The sequence below is a fragment of the Chiloscyllium punctatum genome, chromosome 35, assembly GCF_047496795.1.
Source record: "Chiloscyllium punctatum isolate Juve2018m chromosome 35, sChiPun1.3, whole genome shotgun sequence".
In the NCBI taxonomy this organism is placed as follows: domain Eukaryota; kingdom Metazoa; phylum Chordata; class Chondrichthyes; order Orectolobiformes; family Hemiscylliidae; genus Chiloscyllium; species Chiloscyllium punctatum.
This window is the reverse complement of record NC_092773.1, coordinates 16,496,453-16,520,861: the sequence shown is the minus strand read 5'-3', so window position 1 is coordinate 16,520,861 and position 24,409 is coordinate 16,496,453. Positions and strand designations below refer to the sequence as shown.

At 46.4% G+C, this 24,409-nt stretch overlaps 1 protein-coding gene across 5 annotated transcripts in view; it reads left to right on the top strand.

Moving 5' to 3' along the window:
- LOC140459705 (fibroblast growth factor receptor 1-like) overlaps positions 1–24,409 on the top strand; it is a 154,510-nt gene that overhangs the window by 23,229 nt on the left and 106,872 nt on the right. Inside the window, exon 2 of one of the 5 annotated variants that reach the window (XM_072554130.1) lies at positions 21,399–21,554. The exons of 3 other annotated variants lie outside the window; for them this stretch is intronic. The gene's annotated coding sequence lies outside the window, so the exon portion shown is untranslated. One more of the 5 variants, XM_072554131.1, reaches the window with a different exon arrangement.

Sequence of the window (24,409 nt, the reverse complement as noted above, 5' to 3'; positions counted from 1 at the left end):
AGTATGAATGCAAGTGGCCTTTGTGAAATCAGTACACTTTTTAATGCTTGCTGTGATGGAGCAGCAGCAGCAGCTACAGAACTCCAGGCAGTATGTGCCTCCATGTTGTGCAGAAATGGAATAAACTGACATTGAGGTTAGCCAGAGATGGTTTTGGTGTGAGTTGGCAAACTATAACTGTGAAGTTATAGTTTGAGAGCAGGTGGCTGAGGGGTTCAGGAGGTAAGATCACATTGTAAAGTGAGGGATCTGGTGGAGGAGACCATCTGTGGATCCCTGAGTGAGTGTGTCTGTCCTATTAACACGTCAGTGCAAAGCTTGCTGTCAGATTCACCTTCTGTTTCCGCCTTCTTTCAGAGACCAACGGATCTCCTGGTTTTCTGGTGACGCTCCCTAAACAGTGAGCTGTGAGGGATGAGTAGACAAGTGGATCTGTTTGATATTGTGAGTGTGTCATGAGCTGAAGGCCAACGCAACAGAAGGTTGCAGTGTTCAAGCGAAGGACATGAAGAATTGCCTTTGAGAGTGAAGCTAGAAGGTCACTTCAATCCCATGGAAAGGCAGCCAGCTTCATTGATGTGTTCGAGACAGGTGTTATTCACTGGGAGGGATTTCCCCAGAAGCACTCCTCCTGTCTGAAAAGGTGACTGAGTGGGGTACTGTGTGTTTGCAACCTCCTTATGCACCAGCATTGCATGTACAAGGTAACGCAAGGCTGAAGGAGTGAATGTCAGGGACCACCATGGACTGTGTGCAGGGGGATCAGAGCCTTCAGAGCTGGGAGCGGGTGATTGCTTGGTCAGTGGCCTCTGCTTTCAGCAGTTCCTGTCACCCAGATACAGGCAGCATTGGGATTACATAGCACCCTCCAACCTTGAGCAAGGGTGCCCTGAGACTGACTGTTGGTAAGCTGTTTGACCACCAGTCTTGCCTCCCTGTCCTGGACAGCTTTGAGCTCACAATGATCAGGGGGGTGGTGAGGGAGAGAGACAACTCTGTTCTGTAAGATATTCCTGTCAGTGCTGGTGTCTGTTCCTCTGGGGAAGAAAAATTAATTGCTTCATCTTCAGAAATCTGAACTCAGAGCGTTGACTTTTCATGAATAGTGAGACGTCATCGAATCAACAATCAGGTGGAGCAGGAAGTAGGACTGAGTTCATTCATTGGGACACAAGCCATTTCTCATCACCCATTCAGTGACATGTTCAGCAATTTGTACATTAATGATGTGAGAGGGAAAAGTCTTAGGATGTGTATTACTGGCTAAGAGCTGAACATGATATGCACTTGAAGTGCTGACTCTTAAAGTGTATCGGTAATTCTTGATAGATAATAATGGTGAAGACTCAGTATGGTTTGAGGAGGCCCATATTCTGTGGAAGGTGAGAGAGTGTGGGTGTGGAGGATGGAGACTGAAGGAAGAGTGATGTTCGGTTTGGGGTAAGGACAGTGGTGAGGGTGGGTCACATCCTGGCCACTAAGTAGAATTTGCAGTAGGGTCTTGTGAATGGTAAACTCAGATGGTATTCCAGACTTGGGTGGGAGGAAAGCTTGCACACTGAATAGTCAGTGGATGTACTTGTGTAACTCATGGACCAGCATTGTAGAGAATGTCAGTGTTGCTACACTGTGGTGAGACAGCATTTTGGATTGCCTCACACTGCGTGGGTGTGCCGGTGCTGTTGGCTCGCTTGCCAAGGTCACCGCTCCAGATGTTGTTTCGAGGTCACTTGTGGAAAAATAGCATGCTGGGCAGCATCTGGGAGGGAATGGAGTCCCAGGATAAGTGTGGTGGAAAGTTTGTGACCATGTACCAGAACAAGGTGACCAGAGCAATTCCCATAAGGCATCTCTCTGCTGAACACAGTAGGAATGTACTTGCCCATGTGTTGCCTTGGTGAGACTGCAGATCATGGCTAATTACTTCTATCCCGGATCTCACTGTCATCCCAGAACTTGGAAGGACTTCAATTTGTGTGATTTTTCATAATCTGGAAGTTCCAGGAGTAATGCATAAACCACTATATATTGGCCTCCTCCATCTCACCAAGGCATTTGATCAAGTAAATAGAGCAAAGCAATGGAGAAAATTGGCTTCCTGTCAGAGCTGCTCAATTTCCTGTCCTCTTTTCAAGACAACATGATGGGTAAGGTCAGTTCGGGAGAGATGAGGCAACTCTGATCATCAATCAGCAAGTGTGCCAAGTGTGGTTCTCAATGTTTTTCTGTATACAGGTGAGACTTGGACACCATGGGAGAAAAGGCAGAATAGTTGGCATTTCCCTGTCTCTGTCCTGCCTGTCAGATTGCGAAGTGTGTGGCCATTGGTTTGAATTGCTGCCAGTGTTGCGCATGCAATGTGACCAGTCAGTTAAGGGTTGGTCACTGAGGTTGGGTTCAGGGAACCAAGTCTCAACTTGTTGGAATTTTTTAATCCAGCCACTTTTGAATTGATGGCCCCTGTGTTTATTCAGGGCTTTGTTTGCTGAGTTGCTGGGCTGACATGTCTCGGTGTTGAGCTGGGCTGATGTGGTGGAATGAATCTCATCGGGCCCCCAGTCCGGTGGGTCACGGTGTCATTTGGTTCCCTTCAGATCAGTCCCTTAACAGCAGTCAGCTCTGCACCTTACCCTTGTGTGAATGACCTTCTGTGAGCCTGGGAGCATACAGCTGACAGCGTGTCGTCTCTGTGCTGCTGCTGAACGCTCCCAGTGGAACCATCCGACCATATGCTCAGGCTCAGAGCTCCCGGTTTGGAGAATTCCAACACCACATAACCTTCACTATTCAGTCCCTTCACTACCAACACACAGTGGCAACTGCACTGTGCTGACTCTCCCAAGGCTCTTCCAAAAGCACCATGCAGACCCACAACCTCTGCCATACAAGTCGTGTCATAACTGCACAGAGGCTGGTGTCCTGTCACCAAATGACCCTTTATTTACACATGGAGCATCCTTGAGACTGAGCCAGCTCCCTCCAAGCCAACTCTGTCATTTACACATGTCAACCAGGGCTTTCTGGCTGGGACGGGAAGAAAGTGAGGACTGCAGATGCTGGAGAGTCCGAGTCGAGAGAGTTGTGCTGGAAAAGCCCAGCTGGTCAGGCAGCATCTGAGGAGCAGGAGAATCAACGTTTCGGGCATGAACCCTTCTTCAAGAATGCCTGAAACATCGATTTTCCTGCTCCTTCCTGATTGGGACAGTTAACCTGGTTCAGTAAGGGAATGCCCATTCTCTAAGATCCACTTGGCTGACTTTGTTACAATCTCTACAGTAGTCTGCGTGTTGAGGGCAGTGTTGAGCACTGGTGCCCTTCTTGGTTATATAGTGTTTTCTTTCTCTGCCTCGTGAGTGGCATGTTATCTTTATAATCCCCTCTTCTACTTTTCTCCCTGTAAAGGCAGGTCTATTCATCCAGCACTGCTCCCTATTCTAGGTTAACCTGAAAGGGTTAATACTGAGGAGTGTCACATGAGCTAGCCAGTGCACCGATGCCATGTGAATGTGTGGGCAGGCCTGATTCAGCCCTCGAAGCAGTACAATGTAATAGCAGGTCCGACTCAATGTCTCTGTCACACGGTCTATCAATAGCCCACTGCTGACCTGTAACAGACCTGACCTTGTTAATACTGTGGGAGTCTTCTAGTTAGACCAGGAAGTGGTTTTGCTCTGCCATGTTTACATCCTGTATAGATAGCTACACTTTGAGAATGGTATCCTCACCTTCACTAGGAGGTCAGGCAGTATCCGAGGAGCTGGAGATTCGACATTTCGGGCATAGCCCTGACTGAAGAACGGTCACGGCCACATTTTGAACTCTCCTCAAATGCTGCCTGACTTGCTGTGCTTTTTCTAGCGCCACGCATTATCAATTCTGACTCTCCAGCATCTGCAATCCTCACTTTCTCCTACCTTCACCGGGAGCATCCACTGACCACGTGGAAAGGAGGAGCAAATAGAATACAGGAAGAATTCAACTGTTGGAGCATAGGGAGAGGGAACGAGACAGTTTATGCTGTGTGTCCACAGAAAGAGGAATCTTTCCTGTGCAGTGCTGCATCACTTACAGTGCATGTTTTATCTCTGGCGTTGACAGGGATTGAAGACTCAATTCAACACTTGAAGAACATGGGATTAAATCAAGTGAGATTTGTAAAAGCAAAGCCCTCTTCATTTGTTACAAGATCTTGCTTTGGAAAAAAAAAGCTATTTAAAAATGCACGTGACATCAACCTCAAAGGGAACCATTTTGATTGCGTACAAAGCACCTTGAGAATGTGCACATTTTCATTTGGGAGACCCCCGTGTGGGAAAGAGTGGATCAATCTGGGATAGCTGTTTGAGTGAAGAAACCCACTGGTTTCTGTGCTGTGTGATTCCATAACATTTCCCAGTTGGCATTTGGTCAGTTGACCTTTGAATAGGCCAGGGCCTGATGAGGAGAGGGACAAGGATGATTCATTTTTAAAATGAGTGTGTATGTATGGCAATCCCTCATAGCGCATCAGTGGAGGAGGCGAAAAACTGATTGCAGCACACAAGTGCAGAGTTCCAGCTGTAATGTATTACAATTCAGGCAATAAATCTGACAGGCAGGAACTTGACTGAAATGTAAATACCCAAGAAAAGAATAAGATGAGAAATAACTCACCCGGGAGGAAGTGCAGACCGGATTTGGCTCAGACCTGCATTGAGGGAAACACGATAATGTGTCGAGCAGTGCTCAATCAGCAGGAGTGAGAGAAGGGGCATGGAGGGGGAAAGGGGCTGGTGTGTGGGTGTGTCAGCTCCTGCTCCTGACCAGAGCTTCTCTCCACATGCCTCATGTGTGACTCCCTGGTCACATTGGAAAAGTCTGTCTCTTCTCAGTGACAGTACAACAGCCCAAGTCTCCCATATGGCCAGAGAACAGTCAGAGCAGTACAGACCATAGGTATGTGTTGGGACCATCTAGATCCCGCTAACTGTGGAATTTGTTCAGGAAGTTGGGTTGGGCAGTGAGTAGTTGCCCTGCATGTGAATCCCTCTGAAAGATGAGAGTCCTGTTGGAGAATTTGGAGGGCTCCACTTCACTTTATGGAATGGTTACCCAGGCAAAGTGTTCACTCCTCCGGTAAACATTCAACCAATCCCCTGCTCACTGTTAACTCTCCGACTGCACTGCCTTGCAACCAGGGAACCATCCCCTGTCCTGACCCGACCTGACCAGGGCAGACCCCCTCAAAGTGTTTAAGAAGGTAGAGTGGACCCAAACTTGTTCTTATTTTAGAGGCAGACGTGCAATGAATATTGCAGGTGTGATGCAGCTGGTCAAACCACTCGGCTTGAAGCAAAACAATTTCTTTCAACACTGCACTTAAACACAAACAAAAGAAAACAGAATTTAGAGTAACTTAACTATTGGAAAGATTAACCGACCCAATACAGCAACTTAACTGAGGAGCTGGTCCAATTCCCGTAACATCCCATAAGCACACCACTTGCCAAAAACTAAATTCAAACACAGGTTCTTACAGGAATGAGAGATTTCAGAGAGAAAAGTCCGGCAGGGATTATCTGCTGACACATGGAACCTTTTGCACTGCAGCAGCTTCTGGGACTGCTACCACTAAACCTCACGAGAAAAATCCTGAAATGGGAGAATTGGCCATTCCCTGCCATTGTTAAGGGAGACATTTCCGCACCTCTGCCTTTATGACCTCTCTTGGAAAAAAACCCAAGGATTAAATAACCTTTTTAAAGTGACAGCATTGTCACAATGGTCATGGCCTGACATGACTTTGCTGGCCCGAGCCTCTCCCACTACCATGCACACGACATCCCCTCCGACCTGTCTAACTTGACTCCCTCATCCCAAACCCCCTGATCCACATGGAGCACTCACTCATGCACATAGCACACGACCCACTTGGCACACCAGCCTCCTCACCTGCCTGACATCCTGACCCCACCGTTGTCTTATGTACTTCCCTTTCACGGGAGCTGTTGAAGTGTCGGCTTAGCTCATGTGCTTTTAAATCCCAGAACGCAGGCACAGGCGCACACACACACACACACACAGACAGACATATACAGGCACATGTGCACACACACGTCTGAGACAGGTCTGTCAACCAGTACCCCTGCCCAGGAACTGCCAGTACCAGACAGGTTGTGTTGCAGCTGTATAGGGTGCTAGTGAGGCCACACCCGGAGTACTGTGTGCAGTTTGGGTCTCCTTACTTGAGAAACAATGTACTGGCAATTGAGGGGGTGAGAGAATGTCCACTAGGTTGACTCCGGAGTCGAGTGAGTTGGTTTATAAGGAGAGACTAAGTAGACTGGGATTATATTCATTGGAATTCAGAAGAATGAGGAGGGATCTCATAGAAATATATAAAATTATGAAGGGAATAGATAGGATAGAAGTAGAGAAGATTATTCCACTGTTGGGTGAAACAAGCACTAAAGGGCATAGCCTCAAAATTAGGGAAAGCAGATTTAGGTTTGAATTGAGTAAGAACGTGTTTACCCAGAGGGTTGTGAATCAATGGAATTGCCTGCCCAGAGAAGCAGCTGAGGTTACCTCGTTGAATGGTAGCCCATGGAAAGGTCAGCCATGATGTTACTGACTGGTGGAGCAGGCTCAAAGAGGCTAGGCAGCCTACTCCAGCTCTCGAGGGGCATTCTTTAATTCAGAGTTAGCAAATGGGTTTCTGCATCTGATGGGCATATCTGGGCCATAGGTTATTGCATGGCAGCACTGTTCGAGAAGGTGAGGTGGTGGAGCCCAGGGTAAAGACTACCGGGGGGGGGGGGGGTAGAGGTCGAAGGTCTCACTCAGGCAAGGTCCTAAACTGGTCAGTTGTCAAGTCCAGATGACATCATGGTGTGGATAGTGCTTCAGTATTAAAACTCTCGGATCGGTGGACAGCATAGACCATTTCCAGCAGCAATGGAAACCAAGAGAGTTGGAGAACAGTCGGCCGATCTGTTCATCCCCCTGCCATCAGAAAGCGCTTGCATTGATTTAGCGCCTTTCACCATGTCCCAGCGAAGTCTTGTCACTGTTGATGTGTAATCTTTTGGTGGACTGCAAAATCCCACAAGCAGTCGTCTGGTAATTGTGATTCAGGCAAGGACTAAAAATATTGGCCCAGCCATTCTGACCAACACCCCCACGCCTGCCTCCCCAGATCTCCTTCGGAACAATCCCACATCATAGTTTATGTCTTGCTGAGCAAACCAAGAGAACCTTGGTGCGGTTGGTCTTCATTACGCTGACTCAGGGAGAGTGTCCCTCTTCAGTAAAACCGAGTGAAGCATCTCACTGGGGTGGTAGCTCACACAGATGGAGCCTGTGGCTTCTGAGCTCAGGAACAGGGGAGAAACCAGTACATTTCAGAGAGGCGAAGACAGGCACTCTCAAGATGTGAGGCATGTGACACAAGAAACAGGAGCTGGACAACGCCAAGAAAGAAAACAAGGCACATTTTCTCACTTTCAAACGGATTTTCCAAGAAAACTGTTAATGAAATGGCATTTCCTTGCAAGTACAACGTAGCTGTAAGATTTGTTTTGGTTGAGAAACAAATGGAGCCATTGATTACCATCCAAATGGATGTTGTCAGTTAGGGTCAGGAGTTAGGGTACTACATGGGCTGCAGGCTGGGCAGTCTTGGCTGGTGGGGAACAGTTGGATCTTGGTATACAAGGTTATGACCTCGCCAGCGCGAGGATGAATGTACTAAAAATCTTCCACTCTTCTCCTCCAACCCCTTGCAAAAAGAGACAGCTAATAGACCATTTGCCATCCCAATTGCTGGTACCCACCACCTTACAGTGTCCAGTATGCTACCTGCCAGGGACAGCAGTCTGTTGTGGTTTACACGACAGTGGGAGCCAGGGTTGGAACATTGGCCTTGAGTACTGACTCATTGATAGTAACCTGCCTGTGTTTGCAAGGTGCTCCTGTGTGTGACACCTTGTCTTGGTTCCAGTCTGGGGAAATACGCACAGTGTTCTGAGAGCAGCCGGCCAGCTGACGAGGCTCCAAAGAGGGCTCAGAAATCCAATAAAGGCTGGCTTTGATATGACCATCCTCACAATGCTTGGAAGACCAATTAAAAAGTCAGTTGACCCTTCGTTAACTTGAGTGGAAGATTTGTGACTGTCCGCTTAAGCAGCCGTTTCTTTTCCTTATCAGGGTGTTTTGGTTATTCACAAAAGGTTTTCGGAGGAAATGTTGCAATCTGTTGAATGCCCACGCAGCACCTCTTCTGGGTTTGCAATATCCTGAAGATTGGTGAGTCTAGGGCAATCCCAAAAGCTTGGCAACCCTTGCTTCATATCATAAGGCAAGTCCCGTTATTGATGGTGTGACATCTGTAGCTGTCCTTCCCACAGGGCCAGCAAATCTCTGTTGTGTATCACCTAAAGCAGTGCATTTATAGCCTTTGTGTTTGTCAAGGGAAGGTCAAGCCCTGAAATGAAAACCAAGTCCAGGAGTAAGCGTTGCATTTTGTAAGAATGATCTGGCACCGTTATCCCTGCACTTTTATTGAAACTCCTTAGGATGTTCTCAAAGTTGAAGAAGCAATGTAAATTTAATTTTCCTTGCTTGTTTCTCATGGGTACATGCATTGCTGGTAAGTCCAGCACGTTGTTGCTCATGCCCTTGAACTGAGTGGCTTGCTCGGGCCATTTCATTGGACGGCACAGTGGCTCAGTGGTTAGCCCTGCTGCCTCACAACACCAGGGACCCGGGTTTGATTCCAGCCTCAGATGACTCTATGTGTGGAGTTTTCACATTCTCCCCGTGTCTGCGTGGGTTTCCCCTGGGTGCTCTGGTTTCCTCCTACAGCCCAAAGATGTATAGGTTAGGTGAATTGGCCATGCTAAATTGCCCATAGCGTTAGGTGCGTTAAGGAAACGGGTGGGTTGCTCTTCGGAGGGTCAGTGTGGACTTGTTGGGCCGAAGGGCCTGTTTCCACACTGTAGGGAATCTAATCTAATCTTGAAGAGTCAACCATATTGCTGTTGGTCTCAAGTTGCATGAACGCTAAATGGATGAAGTGGTCAGAGTTCCTTTCCTGAAGGACGTGACTGAGTCAGATAGTGGTCATCACTCCAGTTAACTTGATAATTTGACCTTCATGACTTGAACTCAGATCTCACCAGCTTCCATAGTTGGATATCAATACCCATCCTTCACCTCTGGGTGATGAATACAGTCACATGACCGTGATTCTCCCATCTTCCCTCTGTTGCAATTACTGTAAGCAAAATGACTTGGTTCAAATGTTGTTGGCGTGAGACAGTCTTGTGGTAAAATCAGCTCTCCATGTTACATTATGCCTGCTGTTTGTTAATCTATATGTTGTAATTTGGTTCATGTAAGTTGTGGAAGTAAATCACTGAGAGAATACATAGAGCTGCACATGTCCTCAGTAAAATTGTAGATTTGTGAATCTGGTCCTAATCTAGTAGTAAGATCATTTATTTTATCAAGGACTCGAGGGAGAGGTGTATTGGATTAATCTAATTGTTCATCTCTTCCATTCATAAGATTTCTTGAACTTCCTTTTCTTCATTTCTTTGCCCTTTTGAAAATGTGCAGTGGTGTATTTCCCTGAATTGTTGGCGAAGTCCAATTTAACAGTGGCTCACAGCAAATTCTTTTCATTTAAAATAAAGTTGGGTTTATTCAAAACCCAGTGAAATGGTTTGTGACATGAATCCTATATAAAGAGAGAAAAGGGAAGCGAAAGGAAGTAGTGACAAATTGCACCAAAAAAAGTTCCAAGCTATGAAAAGCAGTTTGTGTGAATTTGAGAATCCAGTCTGTCAGTGTCCAGTTTGTGTTCTTGTACAGAGGGCTCGTCTATCAGCCTTCAGATGCTGTTGGAGTGTGGGAGTTGCAAACTGAGAATTGGTTCGCTTAGCAAGAGAGAGACTGGGGAAATGGGTGGCAGGAGTTTGGATCAGCCTGGTTCAGGTAGCCTGTTACGCTGCGCCAAGCAGTTGGAGGAGCAGAAGTTGCACTCTTACAGGTGATTAGAAGGACTCAGCAGTTTCTGTCAGGTTGAGACAACTAGTGGTGAGGTGCAGTTTGCTGCCCCATGTCAGAAAGCATTGTTTTGTTGCAGGGAACGACAGAGTTGCTTGCATCAAGTTAAGCAATAATGAAGTTTGATGGTCTCCCTTATTCACTCTTGCTTAGTGAAACATTGTGTTTTGGTTTGGTTGGAATATTCACACAGCGCTCAGACTGTCACCTTCCAGGATCTGTTGAGTTTGCTTTTAGCCTGATCATTGCTTGAACTTTTTGGAAGCAGTTGACTTGCTCTTTGGTTTGTTACCAGCCATTTTAAGAACTGGCAATAGTCCATTTTAAAAACAATTTAAACAAGGCAGAATAGTTCCTGAAAGTAACAAGTCTACATCTTGACCTTCCTATCTGCTGGGTGTTTGAGATTTCAGAGAAGATGAGGTTCAGAATGTCTCAGCTTGGAGGTGAAGGACTTGCAGGGATTGTTGTCCCAAGGACATGTTTCTGAAAGTGCTGAAGCTGGAGTCAGGTATCTCTGAGTCTGGTGTGAACTGGCAGCAGTTGGCAATGCCCACTGGACTTGATACACTGCACCATGACCGGGGTGAGAGGTGGCAGAAAAGGAAGTTGGCGCCAAGTAGCAGTTGGCTTGATCAGGAAAGTTTGCCAAGGTCCTCTGGCCCAGCCAGTTTTTTAAAACTCCTGCCCCCGCTTGCCAGTCACGTGTGATAGCAAGGATGGCCGGGATACGACAGCAGGCTGTAGAGAAATGTGGAGGAAAAGGGAAAGGACTTTCAGGTCCAGCACTCCAGCTGGTTTGATGTGGAAATCGAGTGGGAAATGGGATCACTGCTGTTCCTGGGCACCATCCTGTGCCAACAGGAAGTGTGTTTGAGTTATTTCTTTCCTGATCGAAGCCAAGGTGTTTCCCTTTCTGGTCTCACTGTGGGGTTGTTGAATGAGCTCCTGCTATCCATGGACAGTATCACACTTCCCACTCTCCACTATCCTCCTGCAGGCCTTATGGGGATTGGAATACACAGTTCGCATTTCCCTCCAGCTTCACATCGTTCATAACACTTCACAGCTTGATCCGATTTTGAGTTATTTTCAGCAAAGGCAGTTTCCCCACAGCCCTCACGATAAGCAGCTTGTTCATGAATAGAGATTGCCTTGGAATTAAGGGGCATGTTGTGAACTTGTTCAGTCAAGAGTGGATTGGATTTGAGCATGATATTACCCAAGGATACAAGAGTGGACTGGGTTTGAGCATGATATTACCCAAGGATACAAGAGTGGACTGGGTTTGAGCATGATATTACCCAAGGATACAAGAGTGGACTGGGTTTGAGCATGATATTACCCAAGGATACAAGAGTGGACTGGGTTTGAGCATGACGTTACCCAAGGATACAAGAGTAGATTGGATTTGAGCATGATGTTACCCAAGGATACAAGAGTGGACTGGGTTTGAGCATGATGTTACCCAAGGATACAAGAGTAGATTGGATTTGAGCATGATATTACCCAAGGATACAAGAGTGGACTGGGTTTGAGCATGATGTTACCCAAGGATACAAGAGTAGATTGGATTTGAGCATGATATTACCCAAGGATACAAGAGTGGACTGGATTTGAGCATGATGTTACCCAAGGATACAAGAGTGGACTGGGTTTGAGCATGATGTTACCCAAGGATACAAGAGTGGACTGGGTTTGAGCATGATGTTACCCAAGGATACAAGAGTAGATTGGATTTGAGCATGATATTACCCAAGGATACAAGAGTGGACTGGGTTTGAGCATGATGTTACCCAAGGATACAAGAGTAGATTGGATTTGAGCATGATATTACCCAAGGATACAAGAGTGGACTGGGTTTGAGCATGATGTTACCCAAGGATACAAGAGTAGATTGGATTTGAGCATGATGTTACCCAAGGATACAAGAGTGGACTGGGTTTGAGCATGATGTTACCCAAGGATACAAGAGTAGATTGGATTTGAGCATGATGTTACCCAAGGATACAAGAGTGGACTGGGTTTGAGCATGATGTTACCCAAGCATACAAGAGTAGATTGGATTTGAGCATGATATTACCCAAGGATACAAGTGATTGCACCATGAGCTTTAGTGCTCATTCCTAGTGACACTTTTGTCCTTTACTGTTCTTGCAATGAGGTGATTTGCATTTTGGAGGAAACGTATTGCTGGCGGGATGCCAAGCCTGACAGAGCAGGAGGACTCAGTGACCCACATGAAAACAGCCAATGCCAAAACCCAGCAGAACCTGGGCAACTTGCATGGGCTGACGAATGAACCACAATATTTGTGCCACTCGCATACGAAGAATTGGGCCGAAGGGCCTGTTTCCACACTGTAAGTAATCTAATCTAATCTAAAAAAAAGAAATGACCTTCTGGAATAAGTAAGGCTCATGCTATCTCCCCATGACCTTCAACGGGATCTCCATCTTGAATCCCTGATGACCAACATCATTAACATTCCACCATTCCTGAGCAGAATGAAGCTGATAACTGCAGCACACAGCCTGACACTGGGCTCTCAGGAGTAACTGATCTATTGACCTGTCAGACCATTCCGCAAGGTTGTTTCAAAAAAGGGGGTGGTGTTGTGTTTCTGGAATCTTCATCTCTCACTTGTGACAGTAACTTGTGGAGGAACAGGGAGTCTCCATTATCAACCATGTTGGCGACCTTCTCTTATTTACCACAGGACAGGGATTGCAGGAGATGGCTCAGTCATGAAGAATTTGGGTTTCTTTTGTGAGCCCATGATGGTGTTTCTGACGTTAAATCGAGCTTCAGGAAAGGGCAGGAAATCTGCAGGATTGTTAGTTTGGAGGAGTCTACTGACACTTTCTCAGGACATGGAGAAATGGTCAGAAAAAGAGAGTCAGATTACCCCGGTGTAGGGAGTTTAAGTTAAAAGTTCGAGACTCGAAGCATTTGACTGAAGGCCTGAAGGAGGTATTTGAAGCTGTATCTTAATGAATTATATAGTTATTTTACAGGGAGGAGCATCCAGATAAGGCAACATGTATATTAATTGGGTGACCATTACAATCAGCAAGGGTCAATAGTAAAGATTAAGCCATCTGTGTTCCATTATGAATAACTGACGTCACATAATGAATACTTTTCACCGTGTTAAACTGAATGCTACCTCATCTTGTTAAATGGATGTACATAATGAATGCGTTTCCACATTGTTAACCCATTACCCTTGCCTCCAGCACCCCCATTTTAACTGCAAGTTCTTATCTGATCTGAGTCATGCTCAGCTGAACCTATTGTTTCACAAAACTCAAAACTGAACTCTTTCCCTGCCTGTTTATGCCCTATACGCATTCTCAATCCAACATCCTGTACTGCAAGGACAGAAATCTATGATTAAAGCATCCTCTTGTTAAATCTTGGGAAGACCGAAGGCGTTGTTTTCTCACCTTGTTCCAAACTTTCTTCCCTCTCCCTGGCAACAGCCTGTGATTAGATTAGATTAGATTACTTACAGTGTGGAAACAGGCCCTTCGGCCCAACAAGTCCACACCGCCCCGCCGAAGCGCAACCCCACCCATACCCCTACATCTACCCCTTACCTAACACTATGGGCAATTTAGCATAGCCAATTCACCTGACCTGCACATCTTTGGACTGTGGGAGGAAACCGGAGCACCCGGAGGAAACCCACGCAGACACGGGGAGAATGTGCAAACTCCACACAGTCAGTCGCCTGATGAGGGAATTGAACCCGGGTCTCTCGCTCTGTGAGGCAGCAGTGCTAACCACTCTGCCACTGTGCCGTGATGAGCTATGTCTGTTTATAACCTCGGTGTCCCACCTGATTCTGGAGCTGAGTTTCTGATCTCATCTTCCCAGGGCACCCTGTTTCCATTAAAGCTCCACCACACTGCTTCATGTTGTTGATCCCAGGTCATCAGCTGCTGAAACCTTAACTCCCTGCTGATGTAACGCCAACACTTGATTGGTTACTGCATTGAGAAGAGGAGTTGGGAGGACATGTTGTGCCTCTCTGGGACATTGGTTAAGCCACTTTTGGAATATCATGTGCAGTTCTGCGCTCCATCCTGTAGGAAGGATGTTGTGAAACTTGAAAGGGCTCAGATAAGATTTACAAGGATGTTGCCAGTGTTGGAGGATTTGAGCTATAGGGAGAGTTTGGATAGGCGAGGGCTGTTTTCCCTGGAATGTCGGAGGCTGAGGGGTAACCTTATAGAAGTTTATAAAATAATGAGGAGCATGGATAGGATAAATAGACAAAGTTTTTTTCCCTGGGGTCGGGGAGTCCACAACTAGAGGGCATAGGTTTAGGGTGAGAGGGAAAAGATATAAAAGAGACCTAAGGGGCAACTTTTTCACACAGAGGGTGGTACGTGTAAGGAATGAGCTGCCAGAGGAAGTGGTGGAGGCTGGTACAATTGCAACATTTAAAAGGCATCTGAATGGGTACATGAATAGGAAGGGGTTAGAGGGATATGGGGCATGGACGGATTGGACCAAAGGGTCTGTTTCCATGCTGTACATCTCTATGACTCTGATATGCCTGCTTTCCCAGATTCGACAGCTTTGCCACCTGCCAAACATGAAGCTAACTGCACGCCCCATTGTCCTGTCGGCTCCTTAACTTGTCAGAGCAGACTAGCTCCTGGTCAAGCTGCATCAACATTTCACTGTGCTTTTGTCCCTTCCTATCTCCCTCATCTCCTCCAAGCTCAGAAGTCCCCGAGGTCTCTGCATTCCTCTGAACCTGGTTGCTGCAGCAACTTACCGTTGGTTATCATGGGGTCACTGAACATACAAGTCAGGAGCAGGAAAGGCCATTCAGCCCCTCCAGCCTATTCCAGCATTCATTATGATCATGGCCAATCGTCCAACTTAGTCCTGTGTTCCTCTCCGCTTTCTCCCCTTACCCTTTGATCCCTTTAGCCTGGAGAATAATGTGTAAGTCCTTGAGAAGGAATCCAGGCCCCAAACTTTGTGATTCTCTGTCTGCATGTTTGGTGTGCTCCTGATCTCTCTCTCCTTCCACTTTTCTGAGCTGATACTTGTTTGGCTACCTCATTCATGTCACTTGATATTTCCAATGAATAGGGATAGAAACCAGCCTCTCACCTTGAATTTCGAACATGATGCTTTCAAAATGTACAATAGCAAGCTTCTCAGTGCAAATGGAAGTTTACTCAGGACACTGCGTTTTAAGGTGTTATGCTAGGAAATTAATCTGTTGAATTTCGGCAGAGCTGCTGCAATTGGTTCTTGCCATTGGTTACCTATTTGGGATTGGAACAATTGAAAGTTCCTCCCTGCAGTTCTTTCCCCTCCCGAGCTCAATGAGAAGCTCAGGCTGGAAGTACAGAGTCTTTTTTTTTGGTATTTTTCTCAAGAAGAAGCCATCTTATGATTCGTCAAAACATTCTGGTTTGCTGCATTCCAGCACTTGGAAAGACTTCTTAGATATCCCAGTCCCTGACATCACTGACTCTTTACACCTGCTTAACCGGCTGCACTCAGTGTGGGACCACTGTGCTGATTGAAGATGGCTTTGTCTCCATGAACTGTGTTTGTCAGGGACAAGTTATTGATTAGTGTAGGGATAGCAATAGTCTTAGTTGTGGCTGGTTTCTGCTGGAACCCCTTCCTAATGGGATGAAGCAGTTCGGAGGGAGGCCTATCTAGTGGGCACCACACGGTTGGATGCTGCTTGGGTTTCACCTGCACGTCCTGCATCACCCGAAACGAAACTTGGAAGGGTCAGTCACTCGCACAGTGCCAGAGGTTCAAATGATGGTGAGACCGAGTCCCCGTGACGACCTGTCTGCTCACGGTTTGATTCCAGCTCATGCCCCACAAACTTCAACACCTCCGACTCACTCAGTTTCCCCTTTTCTGAACACGGGGGAGGTGATGGCCCAGTGGTATTATCGCTGAACTATTAATCTGGAGACTCAGCTCATGTTCTGAGGACCCAGGTTCAAATCCCATCACAGCAAGTGGTGGAATTTGAGTTGAATAAGATGCTGGAATTAAGAGTTCAATTCTGTGTATTGTTGGAAAAGCCCCTCTGGTTCACTGCCCCCCTTCAGGGAAGGAAATCTGCCATTCCTGCCTGGCCTGAACTACATGTGACTCCAGACCCACAGCAATGTAGTTGACTCTCTATTACCCTCTGGGCAATTAGGAATGGACAATAAATGCTGCCAACCCAGCGGTGCCCTCGTCCGATGAATGAATTGAAAAAAAAACCCAAAAGAACTGTCCATGCTGTCAATCAGAAACAAAAAAACAGAAGTTGCTGGAAAAGCTCAGCAGGTCTGGAAGCATCTGTGGAGAGACATTAATGTTAATGTTTCGGGTCTGGTGACCCTTCCTCAGAACTGATGGCTACATCCAATTCATGTATTTATTCAAGTGTCTTTGAAATGTTGTAATTGGACCCACATTCACCACTTCCTCAGAAAGTTTGTTCCACACATGAGCCAGTCTCTGTGTAAAAACAAATGCCCCTCATGCTCTGTCCCCATTGACCCAATTGATCAGGACCTGGATGTAGGTTTGCTCTATGAGCTGGAAGGTTTGTTTTCAGATGTTTCATCACCATATTAGGTATAATGTCATCAGTGAGCCTCTGGTGAAGCTGCACTGGTAGGGTGACGAAACGTCTGAAAATGAACCTTCCAGCTCAGTGAGCAAACTAACATCCAGAACCTCAACCTGAGTTATAAATCTTCTCAAAACTCGCTGTTTGAGATCTCTTTGAAATCTCAGATGATCATCTTCACTGTCCACTATACCACTAATCTTGGTGTCATCCACAGACATAATAACCCTGTCTCCTGTATTCACATCCAAGTTATTTATATAAAAAGAAAATAAATGTGAACCCAGCATGGATTCTTGTGGAATACCACTGGTCACAGGCCTCCAGTCTGAAAAACAACCCTGTCTCCTGCCATTAAGCCAATTTTGTATCCAATTGGCAAGTTCTCCCTGAATTCCATGTGACCTAAGTTTGCTAATTAGTCTACCAGGTGGAACGTTGTTAGAGGCTTCACTAAAGTCAAAGTTAGGTTTTTCTCTTCCTTTCTATTAACGGTTTTCCCCTTTCCATCAACTTTGAGTCCAGATGAATTCCTGCCCAGTGTTGTGATTACCGATAGAGTGGGCAGTATACTTCCCACTGTGTGTTCCCACTGAGCCACTTGGTGAGATTTAAGTGTTGTTAGTGTGAACTGTCAGTAACAGTGACAAGAACCAAGGCTGGGAATGGGTCGAAGATCTGAGAGCAGAGACCCAGAAGAGTTGGGCAGAGGGGGATTTTGGAGGAGGAGGAGGTGGGGGCTCAGCTACTTGAAGCTATCTTCAAATGGATGTCCCATTTGACTTTCTGTTATCTTGGCTGTATCGAGATGGAAACTTTGCAGGATATGTGCTCCCGAAACAGGAACCGAGATTCAAGCCGTTATTTGATCTTTGACACATTGCTGTCTGTGTGAGTTTGATGTGTCTAACTCAGTTGAATTGTTTCCTAGATTATAACGGCAGTGTGTGTTGCAATGTCTGTGGAGACCCACACTTGATGAGAAATCTGGACACCCTCTGCTGAAAGTAGAAATCACAATTTTCCACAGATGTAAAGAAATAAATTTCACCAAATAAAGCAGCCTCAGCGAAACAATTACTGTCGAAGATCATTGCCAAGATGTGATTTCAGAAATCACAACAAAACATCAACTTGTGATTTTGACTCAAATTGTCAGTGAACCCTCTCCCTGTGTCACAACAGTAGCCTTTCTTATAAGTGTGATACATGGCATTGCATCGAACAACCTCGGGGAGTTGGGGAGCTGGATCAGTCTTAAGGATATCCATGTGGAAACGAAAGGTGACATGGTAACTGAATACTGGCCTCCCTGCAGGGATTTCCCCCTCATCAGTCCTCTCTTACCTCTTGGGGGAGAAAAGACCAAGTTAATTGGACATGAGGTTTTGGTTGGCACTCTGTAATTAACCCCCCCACCCTTTTGCATGCACATTCTGCACTGAATAATTGTTTCCATCACTATCCCCATGACCCAGTTTGAAGTGACCGTCCTGTAATTGCTGGGTTTATCTTGACCCCCTTGGTCGAACTTGCTTGTCATGTTTGAAATGGTCTTCTCTGTCCTGGAACGCAAGTTCTTTCTTAAACCTTCATCAGTCCTGAAGAAATGTTGAAGAATGTTGACTGAGCAAGGGGATGTGAAATGAACCCAGACCTTTGTCAATGAGGAGAGGCTGTGATCCTCACTTGACCCCAGCTCGGCCCATTGTTCCCCATCTTCACCCTTTCAAAAGGTTTTGCTCAGTGTGTACTTTGGTTTGCTTTACTGATGACCATGCGGTGCCTGTGCTTGGCGTTGGCAGACGTGCGCAGACACAGACATCTTGTGGTGAAGCAGGAACCTCTTGATAAGGAGTCCTTTGTGTTTCAGCTCCCCATCGCTGGAGCCAGCTCCTCCTGTGTACTCCCTGTCTGAAACTGAGGATGTGTAGGTTCCTCTGGACGGTGAGTGGGAGGATGAAGGACTCCTGTTACTCCATCGAAAGTGCTGGAAATGTTTTCCTGGCAGATGCAGTGTAGGATATTCCCAACTTCCAGAGAGGGAAAAAAATAAACAGTGTTTACACACACTGCTGTCTAGACAGGAACTGGAACACAGCAAAGAGCTTTACATTGGGGGGGGGGGGGGGGGGGGGTGCAGGTTGTGCTGTGAGACATGACTACTGAAAAGCCCGGATACATTGAGGGTGTTAATGATCGATGTGTTCAGGTTCTAAGAGTGGGACTGACTGAAAACAGACAAGTATTTAATATAATCCCAACCACTGTGCCGTAACCCTGCGCTTTGCCAGGACGCTGGTTGGATGTCTTCTTCACTGTTTGCATCATTCTGGAGAGTGTGGTTGTGTTTGCTGCCACTGCACATGAAGCATGCTCGCCGGATCGGGTGGGTGGTCTCTGAGCTGACCTGGCAGCATGGGGAGGGGCAGTGAGAGGTCACCCTGGCCGCAGCTGACTTGGTCACTGTCCGATAGACTGTTAGAGTTACTGAAGGTTACTTGTTGAGAACATGGTGAAAGTTTTTGTCCTTCCCCGATGTTTCACGACGCCAGTCAGGGTAGAAGAAGCATCCCGATGCTTTGGCCCAGCCTGTCCCACTGTTTGAGAAATGCACAGGCCATTCACAGTTGATGCTTACTGCACTTGTTCCACCTAATTCTTCACAGCAGAGCTTTCTCCTCCCTATTGCCTTGTTTCCCTCTAACCTATCGCTGCTTATTCGCCCTGACCACTTGCTGTGCTGACAGGTTCCAAAATAACAGCCACACACTCAGCAAAGGCATACCTTCCAAATTCTCAATGTAATGAATGAGTCACTGTCTTTGAGGCTTGTGGGTTCTCCTTCAAGTGAAAACATTCAGACCACCTCCATCAGGTCCTTCAATGAAAGGGGAGGAAGAAAAAGCCTGTTCAGTTTTCCCTCCCACACCCCAAAACTGTGGACTGAATCCGAGGCGTTTTAAACATGGTATGCATGACGTGGCTGTTGGCGAATCTGCCTGACACAATTACCTCCAAGACCAGTTGACAATTCGGTGACAATTTCTTCCTCACTCACAGTCCAGGAGTGCAGTCTGTGTAAAAGCTAGCCTTTGGCCAGTGAACATATCACTGAAGTAGATTTATAGCAGACCCAAAACGATAACTTTGCTTTCTCTCCATGCCTGCTGGCAGAGCTACCGAGTTTCCCCAGCACTTGGTGTTGTCATTCTATTCAACGTAGCTGTCTCACTGAAGTCAGCATTTGTCAATGTCTTGTGGGCTGACAAGGGAGTTGCTTCACTGATAATTCTGTTTGTTTTGAGATCATGTCCGGTTCAGATCTGTTGCTCAGAAACCTTTGTTGACAATATTGTGTCATTTAAACAGGAGTGGGTGAGTTGGAAGAGAAAGCCTGTTTAGTGTCAGAAGTAAACCACAGGATTCATTCCATCAGCCCAGTTCCTTGGAGGGTTGATGTTCAAATAAGTGAAGAGCATATTTACTTTCTGCTGTCTCAAGCTGCACAGGGCACAGCCTCCTGATGGGAGACCCTTGGCTCTGCCAGACTCGGTTGACTGAATGCCATAGCAAGCCCAGCAATGCTTGGGAATGATTGGGAACCTTATCCCGGAAGTGTTAGGGGGCCAATCTTCTGCATCAGTCAGCACGTGGGGGTTGATGTCACAGTGAGGATTGAACGGGGTTGATGCAGGAAAAGAAACAGCCTATTCTTTCTGTAGCGGGGACATCAAGAACAAAGAGGTTTGGCAATAGAGTGGTGATGAAACAAAGCTGTTGATGCTGGGAGCACTCAGGACTGTTGTTGCTGGCTTTCTTGTTGGACCCCGAGATTGAGGGACAAGGTTGAGAAGGAGAATACAGGTCAATGTGACCCTGTTCAATGCTGGAAAAGGCTTCAGGGCTGAAATGGCCTGAACTCATTGTCCTGTGCCACTGAATGGTTCCACGTTTGATTGCACTGACTGTTCCTTCACTCTAAATGTTGAAAGATGACCTTTCAGAATCCAGTGGGTCCTTGAGAGAGGCAGTGAGAAAGACCTCCTCCCCTTGGGTTGTTCATTGGTGTTAAGTTGCCCTTTTTCAGATGCAGTGTGTAGGTGAGGCTCAGTTTTGCGCTCCCAGGTGTTGTCATCATGCTCCTGTTGGCTATGTCCTGCTGCCTGCCCGATGCTGGGAGGAGACTTGTAACAGTCTCACTCGGATGAGTTTCTGACAGCGTGACAACCACAAGCACAGGCTGTAAAAACACTGAGCACCTTTCCCAACCTGCAGGCTCATGTAAGGCCAAATCTTTACATTGGGAAGTGTAGGTCACATGCAGAGGCAGCTTGGAGAATTGAGCATGCCTGGCCAGTGGTTGCTGTGACGACGGTGCCAGGTACCCTGACTGCTGATGCACTCTTTCCTGGAAATGGAACGTAATATTTTGATTGATGGGTATAAAGTGCACGCACGCAGCTTTATTGCTTTGCTCACCGTTGTGAGGAGACCACTGGCTAAGTTTGAACTCAAGTCGATTTCCTATCCCAGGATCCAGGCAGTGGCTGGAAGGTGCAGCTGCAGTGTCAATGGCTTTCTTCTGAATAAATTAACACACCAGCATCTGGTGCCGACCGGTGGATTGGACATGTGTTTGTCTCGTGAACATTGTCCTTCTCCTCTGTCTTTGTAAATAATTGAAACACTTGACTGTGAATGGATTTTTCTTCCTGCCTTTCAGAGTGTGCTGATAGCAGGGTCTGCTGTCTGACGGCCGCTTTCTGACAGATGAAGGTGGAGCTTCCTCAGGACTGCTTCTCCACTTGCCTCCTGACTCCTGCACAGTTTTCGGGCTCCCCTTTGTCATTCAGGAAAAGGCATGCTTGCGTGGGCTTCGGTGAGTTGAGGGCCGCCCCTCTCCATCAGTGACAACGGCAATATCTTGCAGTTACATAGCAGCTTTGTCACAGCAAAGCATCCAGAGGGCCCCCACGGGAGTGTTGTCCACCAAATCCAGCAGGTATTCATGCGGAAGATGTTATCTAGCAGGGCACTTGGAAAACATTGAGGGTCATCAGGCAGAGTCAACATGGTTTTGTGAAAGCAACAAGAAATTTATTTGAACAAGTAACATGTGCTGTGGATGAAGGAAATTGAGTGGATCGACTGGGTGCGGATTTCCAGAAGGCCTCTGTTAAGGTGCCACGTGGCATGTTGTTGCTGGGGGTGCAGGGCCTAACACGTTGGCATGGAAAGATGATTGGCTGGCCAATAGGAAACTGGAGAGAGCATACGTGGGCATGTCCTGGTTCACAAGGTGTAAGCGGTGATCAGTACTTCGACCTCAACGCATTGCCAGTTGCATTCACAACGAGGATGGAGTGATCGAGGGTCTCGTGGTAAATTTGCAGATGACAGAGAGATGGCGAGTAAAATAAATTGTCAAGAAGGCACAGAGAGGTTGCAGGGGGATTTGGAGAGGTTAACTGAGGAGGCAAAAATCTAGCCAACAGAGGATAAGGTGTGAAAATGTGAAATTACCCACTGTATCAGGATGAACAAAATAGAAAGATGATCCAAACAGTGAGAGACTGTAGAGCTCTGACATAGGGTATCCTTGTGCAGGAAGCATGGGATAGGTTTGTTTGGAAGTGAAGCAAGTAATGAGGAAAGCTAATGGAATATTGTCTTTTACTGTGAGGGAATTGACGACAGTGGTAAGGAGGCTATGCCACAATCACGCACATCCTTGGTGAGATTGCATCTGGAGTGCTGTGTGCAACATTTGCTCCCCTTAGAACATAGAACAATACAGCGCAGAACAGTGGATAAAAACAAATTACTGCGGATGCTGGAATCTGAAACCAAAAGAGAAAATGCTGGAAAATCTCAGCAGTTCTGGCAGCATCTGTAAGGAGAAAAAAGAGCTGACGTTTCAAGTCTAACTGACCCTTTGTTAAAGCCCTCGATGTTGCACTTACCTGTGAAGTATTCTCAACTCGTCCCCCCACACTATTGCAAAATTACCCATGTGCTTATCTAAGGATTGTTTAAATCTCCCTAATGTGGCTGAGTTAACTACATTATCAGGTAATGCATTCCACGCCCTTACCACTCTCTGTGTAAAGAGCCTGCCTCTGACATCTGTCTTAAATCTATCACCCCTCAATTTGTAGTTGTGCCCCCTCGTACACGCTGATGTCATCATCCTCGGAAAAAGACTATCACTGTCTACCCTATCGAATCCTCTCATCATCTTGTATGTCTCTATCAAATCCCCTCTTAGCCTTCTTCTTGCCAATGCAAACAGGTTCAAGTCCCTCAGCCTTTCCTCATAAGACCTTCCCTCCAGACCAGGCAACATCCTGGTAAATCTCCTCTGCACCTTTTCCAATGCTTCCACATCCTTTCCGAAATATGGGGACCAGAACTGTACACAATATTCCAAGTGTGGCCGCACCAGCATTTTGTATAATTGCAGCATGATATTGTGGCTCCGGAAGTCAGTCCCTCTACGAATGAAACCTAACACACTGTATGCCTTCTTAACACCACTATCCACCTGGGTGGCAACTTTCAGGGATCTATGTACATGGACTCCAAGATCCCTCTGCACATCCACACCACCAAGAAACTTTCCATTGACCCAGAATTCTGCCTTCCTGTTATTCGTCCCAAAGTGCATCACCTCACTTTTAGCTGCATTGAACTCCATTTGCCACCTCTCAGCCCAATTCTGCAGTTTATCCAAATCCCCTTGCAACCTGTAACATTCTTCCAACTGTCCATTACTCCACCGACTTTAGTGTCGTCTGTAAATTTACTAATCCATCCAACTATGCCTGCATCGAAGTCATTTATAAAAATGACAAACAGCAGTGGTCCCAAAACAGATCTTTGTGGCACTCCACTAGTAACTGGACTCCAGGCTGAATATTTTCCATCAACCACCACTCGCTGCCTTCTTTCAGAAATGATTTGGAGATGTCGGTATTGGACTGGGGTGTACAAGGTTAAACATCACACAACACCAGGTTATAGTCCAACAGGTTTAATTGGAAGCACACTAGCTTTTGGAGTGACGCTCCTTCATCAGGTGATTGTGCTCCGAAAGCTAGTGTGCTTCCAATTAAACCTGTTGGACAATAACCTGGTGTTGTGTGATTTTTAACTTCTTTCAGAAAGCCAGTTTCTAATCTGAACTGCTAAATCACCCTCAATTCCATGCCTTTGCATTTTCTCCAACATCCGACCATGCGGAACCTTATCAAAGGCTTGACTGAAGTCCATGTCTACCATGTCAACTGCCCTACCCTCACCTACATGCTTGGTCACCTTCTCAAAAAACTGAATGAGAATTGTGAGACACAACCTACCCTTGATGAAACCATGTTGACTATCTGAAATCAAATTGTTGCTTGCTTGATGATTATAAATCTTATCTCTTATAAGCCTTTCCAAAATCTTTTCTACAACAGAAGTAAGGCTCACTGGTCTATAATTACCTGGGTCATCTCAACTGCCCTTTTTGAACAAGGGCACAACATTTGCAATCCTCCAGTCCTCTGGTACCAAACCTGTCGACAATGACAACTCAAATATCAAAGCCAAAGGCTCTGCTATCTCCTCCCTGGCTTCCCAGAGAATCCTCAGATAAATCCCATCCGGCCCAGGGGACTTGTCAACTTTCACTCCTTCGAAATTGATAACACCTATTTGTAACTAACCTCGATCGTTTCTAGTCTAATATCT